The sequence below is a fragment of the Haliaeetus leucocephalus genome, unplaced genomic scaffold (genome assembly GCF_000737465.1).
Source record: "Haliaeetus leucocephalus isolate CR32 unplaced genomic scaffold, Haliaeetus_leucocephalus-4.0 Scaffold616, whole genome shotgun sequence".
NCBI lineage: Eukaryota > Metazoa > Chordata > Aves > Accipitriformes > Accipitridae > Haliaeetus > Haliaeetus leucocephalus.
The window spans coordinates 670,041-676,535 of NW_010973052.1; positions in this window are offsets into that span (position 1 = coordinate 670,041).

The following is a 6,495-nucleotide window of genomic DNA, read 5'->3' on the forward strand; positions in this document are numbered from 1 at the left end:
GAGGCTTTGTAATCCTCGATGGAAAATTCTGTAGAAAGCCAAATAATCCTTAACTTTGAGACGTTTTTGGACTGATGTTAGTATTTCTGTATTTAACATTCAAGACCATGATGGATATAATTTACGGTTTGTTGCTATTGTTTTTATTTTTTTGAAAAAGAAGAGACTTGTATAAGATTTCTGTATTTTCCTTTTGTGAAGAGGAACTTGCATCTATATATTTGTACATCTTTCAAGTATTTTTGTAAAGGTGTTGTCTGGCTACATTGTGTCATGCCCAATAAATTGGAGATGTGCTTACTTTGCAGTAGTATGAGAAGTGTTTAAGTAAGTCTTCTGTTACCACTGGATGGAAAGTAAGGCTACAGAACAGCACCATGCTGTAACTGGACATGGATCTGCAGTCGCCAGTACCGGGCTGGTGGAGCCACTTGTGCTTGCAGTCCTACAGAGCAGCAGCCGGGAGGCTAATTGCAGTTTGATTACTTCAGCAGCTCCAGGTTAGAGGCAACACACACTGCTTATTTATTGAATTTAAACCTATGGCGGAGGGGGGGAATTATTTTCCATTTTGTTTTCAATTCAAACCCTCTACGAGGCTGAATGAAAAAACGGGAGACAATATTTTCTCCTTTTTTACTTATGTGGAAGGTAGTGTTTTTAATAAAAACTATGAACTGTCAAACTACTAGTATATAAAAACAGAAAAATAAGTTACAATGCATTCCTGATCTTTTGGCATAAATACACACAAAGGAAAATTTTAGTGAAAAGTATGACCTGCATTGCAGTAGGTGCATGCACAGCAGCACTAGCCGCAGGTGCTGATGTGGGAGCAGAGGCCGTGGCACTGTGCTGCCTCTCCATGTCAGAAAAAATATATCTGAGACCCAACTAGCACAGCAGACTACACATTGGGTATAATGATTTATTTACATATATTCTATAGCCAGGTTTTGAGAGTAAATTGTCCCTAGACCTTACAGAGGCTGTCCGTGAGCTCACTGCCATGTCTGTGCCGAGAACTGGAGTTCTCCCCTGCCAAAAGCGGACGCTGTCAGATCTGACTCCTGCATCAGGTGTAAGATGCAGCGCGCTGCAGGATGGATGCCGCCCACCCTGCAATCTCCAGTCACAGGGGCGAAGGCTCTTTCCCTGTTGCCAGGGCACAGAGGAGTCATTGACTGGCCTGGTGCAAACCTTTTTTGGCTGCACCAACAGGGCACATCACCTCTGGCTTTTGAGGAACAGACTCCAGCACTCAGGTGATCTTTTCCGCATCCTTAACACATCCCGCTTCCCACCCCGCTGCCTTCTGATGTGGTGTGCAATGGGCAAGGAGCGGGACTCGCGCCCTGACGAGGGGCACAGGCGCCAGGCAGGACGGCACGATGTGTTCTCCTGCCACGGGAGAGACCACCTCTCTCCCCTCCCATTTTAAGGGAGCAGTAGTAATTCAGGTCTGGCCCCATGGTTTGGATGTCACCCCTTGCTGAGGATGCACTGTAATGTCAATGTGCTCTCAGAGAAGCATTAACTGTGCCAACAACAGCAATACTTTTCCACAGAATACAGGACTTCTTTAAAATGATGTTTCAGGTTCATTTCTGAATGTCCTCGTTCTTGTGAATTGATCTCTTGGCATTATCAGTACTCCATGCATACATCATGAACAGTTTGACAGGGCCAGGATTTACCACATAGATGATTTTTTCCAAATTAATTTAGTTTTAAAACATTCCATGCAGTATTAAACTATAGTGGCAGGCATTTGGTCAATACAAAAATACATGGATTTCTTTAAAGTGGAAGTTCTATTAGCAGCTAGCACACAGAAGAAAATAAAGAGTTTTTGAGACACTGAAGAACTACAAGGTGTCAGAGTTTAAGACTGTGCTCCTACTTAAATATGCATTCAGTTGAGCACAGCTGCACTGGTACCTTTATTTAGTCCCCAATTATTTACTTATGCAATGATGTTCCTCTGGATTGAGTGGAATGACTTCGTATATATATGCTACATCCAAATTCAGTCTCAATGCGTATCTCTTGCTCAAAAATGGTTTTGGTTTTTTAACAGACATGGTAATGGAAGGGTATAAAGAGTAAAATAAGATTATGCATTATTTGAAATGAGATGTTTAAGCCCTTTGAGGTAGAAATTTTTGCTTTAACCTTTAGCTAGTAGCAGCCTGCCTAAATGAGGTATTTTTTCATTGTAACATCTCAGACTCCGTAATGATACAGATGCTACGGAGACTGACTCATCTCTGCACAGTGCAGGTGAACTTCCACTTCAACATACTAATGAGTTCATGCAATAATCATCTGCTGCTCACAGGGAAGACAGCCCTGCTATTTTGTGATTAGCTAAGTGGAAGAAATAAGCGGTGTCAGAGATCCTGCCATGCAGTAAGTCAGATGAAACCATTATTTCCTTTCATCTGTGTCAATAATGAAGATGCTGCAGCACTGGAGAAAGCACCAAAATGAGCCAAGGCTGAGGTAATGTGAAGAGGAGGTCCACTGTCCTAAATCACCCACTGTGCTGTGATGGGTTTTGTGTTACCACTGTTTTACTCAAATGTCATGCATGCTACAGGGGAAGGCTGACCCGAAAGAGTGCCTTGAAAATTGTGAAAAGCGAAGAGCTGTTTGTTCCTGCTGTATTCAGGAGAGGAGCTGTTTATGACAGGTGCACACAAATAACACTGTGATAAAGAAACATTCTTTCTTGATTTTCCCTCAGGATAACAACTATCCAGCAAAGCTAATTGCATTAGCTAAAAAGCCACAACAATATTCACCTGAGTTTCTCATGCTGATGCACTTACAGCTATCTGGACATTTGGCTTCCCAGTTCATTTAGTCAGGAAATGTTTCAAGGGATCATTTAAAGAAAGATGAGAAAAAGTTATTAAGGAAAGGCTTCTGCAGTGGCAGAACCTGAACCTCTTTGTACAACTTGGTTGCTCTGAAGGTAAAATTAATTATGCTTGTTTGTTTTGCATCGTCTGAGCTACAGGGGGATAGGGAGGGCAGAGAGGAGGACCTATTCCAAAACAAAACAGTGTTACAAATCACATCTGGAAGCTGGGTGAAACACTTACATGGCATTCACTGCACTTTTCTCAAGGAAGGGCCTGGGGAGATACCTTATACTGAGCCTGTAACAGAGGAGGCAGGACATCATTGTGCAAAATGACCATTTTTCCCATCCAAGGCAGGCACAAGTTGTCATAATTACAGAAAAGAAACGGCACTTTTCAGGACCAGACACAAGCATGCCTCAACCAACAGCAACAGCAGGAAATAACAAACTCAATATGACTATTTAAGCTGTGGCTTTATGTAAGGATATATTTGCATCACCACTGCCCAACACAATTTGTTTGCACCTAAATCTCTCTGAGGTCTTCTGCTATCTACCTGCTTCTTTCAGATGTCCCTGGAGGGTGCAGCCTGATCCCCCAGATGCGGGTTTTTTTGTGGATTTTCTCTGCTGATAGGCATCCTGCTTGTTTTGTGGTAATTCAGGACTCAGTCATCACTGCTTTCACAGCCTCCGTTTCCAGTGCTTTGCGCTCAGCTTCCCAGCTCAGGCACACTGAAACCCTAATCTTTGTTATCTTCTTGTGAGGCCCTTGCAAACAACATTTATTTCATTATAGGAACGAGTTGTATCCTGTACACCACTTAATTTATTTGGAGGAACACTCTATAGATTGATCAAGCTCAAGTTTCTTGTCTTTCTTCCGCCCAGGTCTGTGAATTGTCCTCTGAAAGGTTTCTCATGGGGCTTCCCACCGCGCAGTTATCATCTCACCTGCTTACGGAGCATGCTGACATTTCCCCAGCAATGCCGTGGGCATATGGTCACATCTGGACTACAGAGCCCCCAAATGAACTTGGTTGGAGCCCGTGGCTCCCACTCCAAGATGTGCTGTGCTGGACATACTGCACGCCCTCCATCCAGCCCCCCCAAGTCCACCAGGGGCTAAGTCCACCACCCCTCTCAGCCCCCTTGCCTGCTGGGGGGGACGGAGCTCGTGGCTGTCATAGCACGAAGCGTGCCATTTCAAAGCGTGGCTTGAAAATACCCCAAATGCAGATAAGCTGCATGTTTTCCTTTGAACGTGTTTTTTTTGTAGGAAGACAAAAGCAACCATCAACAAAAATAAATTGCTAATGTTTTTCATTCAGATGGGACTCTAATCCCTTCTAAGGGCACCCGAGAGCCATTAACAGTAATTTTAAATGAAATACACTCATGCTAAGTCTAACTAATCAGCTCCTCAATTATACTGGCAGAAAGATGTATTCCAATTACCAAAGTACTTTCACGTGAATTAAGACTCCTTTCTGTACTGGCTGTGGAGGTCACTCAATGTTCCCATGAATCCCTGCATGTTTACATTAAAAAAGCACACCATGATCTTTGGCAAAGGCACTTGCTCTAGGTTAGTTCAGCTTTTGAGCTTGTTGCCATAAATACAATAGAAAAGCAGCCAACCATTGCAAAAAAAGCCAAGAATACCTTTCAATACTTTCTTTCCGTATCAGTGATTAATCCAAATTACACAGGAAAAGCTTTACAAATGTGAAAATTTTAAAAGACAAAAGTGCAACTACCTTATTTACCGTGTTTAATAAGCATAGTGTTTGTGTTAGAAAGGCAGGTGGGTTTTGAAGGAATGAATCACGCCCAATTAATGAGAAAACATTCGCAACTGGAACCTGAACTGAATTTGCAGCCTGCTCAATCTACACCTATGCCATTTCCTTGGTTCACTGGAATTTCTCCTCTGTATGAGCATGTGGGGGGGGCTATGGCAGGTGTGGCTTCACAGTAGGCACAGCCAGCACGGCTGCAGACCCCCCGCTCGCATCCCACCTCCCCTCGGCCGAGTGCTGCAGGGACTCCCCACCGCCGTGGCTCACACAAGCACCCATTTTATACCATAATTATTCCACAAGTCACTTAGTCCACATTGTAAGCTTAGCAAGCAATAAAGCCTGCAGAGCGGGAGGTCCATTTTTCCAAACATGTGAGAATCATGTGCTGTAAGATGCCTTAATGCAACCAAATAATGAAATCTCTCTTAACTCTTTCTGGTAAGAAACACAGGTGTCTCATTGCTTGGAAGTTTTCAATTTGGTGGCAATGCAGTAATGTGTTAACAGGAATTTGTCTTTTTGCATTTAAATACTCGCTGAAATGTCAAAATATAGCAAGCCAGAACATTTGTTTCCCAGAAATAGAGAAAAATCTTAGTTATTCCATGACGCCAAGTAAAATGGCCCTATAGACACTGGGAAAATGAGTGATGAGATCTATTTTAGGCCTTAGTCTCGACCCCAAACTAGGCTGTGGTTTGTGTTCACGCCTGCAGATTAGAGGATCTGAAAGCCAAGGAGCCTGCATCCCCATGGGAAAGGGCAGAAAACTCTAACAACCAACCATTTTGTTTCAGATTTTTAACACGAAACCAGTGATGAGCTATCATTTTTGGCGAACTATCAAAACACACGTATTCTTTGTTTCCTCTTAGTGCAGAGCCGGGCATCTGCAGCAGCTCTTACCACGCGTGCTTTCATGGTCCTCAGCAGGAGCAGAGATGGATCAAGCCGTAAGTGCCGGCCCCAGCCCGAGCTGTCACAGCGCCGGCCGATACGGGTATGGGTGCAGGCTGACAGATCTACTCCCAACCTGCTGGGCACAAGCGAGCAGCGGGGCAGGTCGGGCACCTCCCGGCACCCGCACCCAGCTGTGCTGCTGGCCCCGCACTTACCTTCTTTCCGAAAGTCCCTGTGGTGCCGGGGAGCCCTTCAGGGACTGAGTGGTGGTGGCAGGGTCAGTCACAGCCGTTTCCCCTGGGTGACAGCTTATATCCTAATTGTTACGCCCTACCTGAGGGGTAGTTCAGTAAGCTTTAAGTAAGTTACAGCTCAGCTCTACCCCACCTGTCGCAGCCCCTCTCCTTCTCAGGCTTTTCCGTCAGAGCTAACACAGCCAGAAGCGGCTTCGCCAGCCCCGTTGCATCCCTTGGTCCCCGGGAAGGGGCATCTTTCCTTCTCCCGGCCCCGTGCTGCGCGGGATGCTAGGACCTCAGCGAGGCGCAGGGGACTTCTTGATCGCCGGAGCAGACTCCTTATCTCCAAAATCTTCAGGCGGGAGAGAGCTGTGAAGCCCGATTAAGTTTCACCTAGGAGCAGTTGTTAGAAAGCAACGCGAGGGAAAGACTGTTCCTCTGCCTGCTCTGTGCTGTTTTGCTGCTCCGACTCTCATTTTTGTCTACGGCCGGGGCGTTTATGTTGTGTTTTCGGTTCTACCTGGGCAGCTCCCCCGAGCAGCCCCCGTGCCCGAGGCAGGCGTCCCCTGCGCGGGGGAGGCGGCCCAGGGAGGCTCGGGGCGGCCCGGGCCTGCAGGCCCGAGGGGAGGCCGGCGGGAGCCAGCGGGAGGCCCCCGCGGCCCCGGGGCCGGGGGCGGGGGCC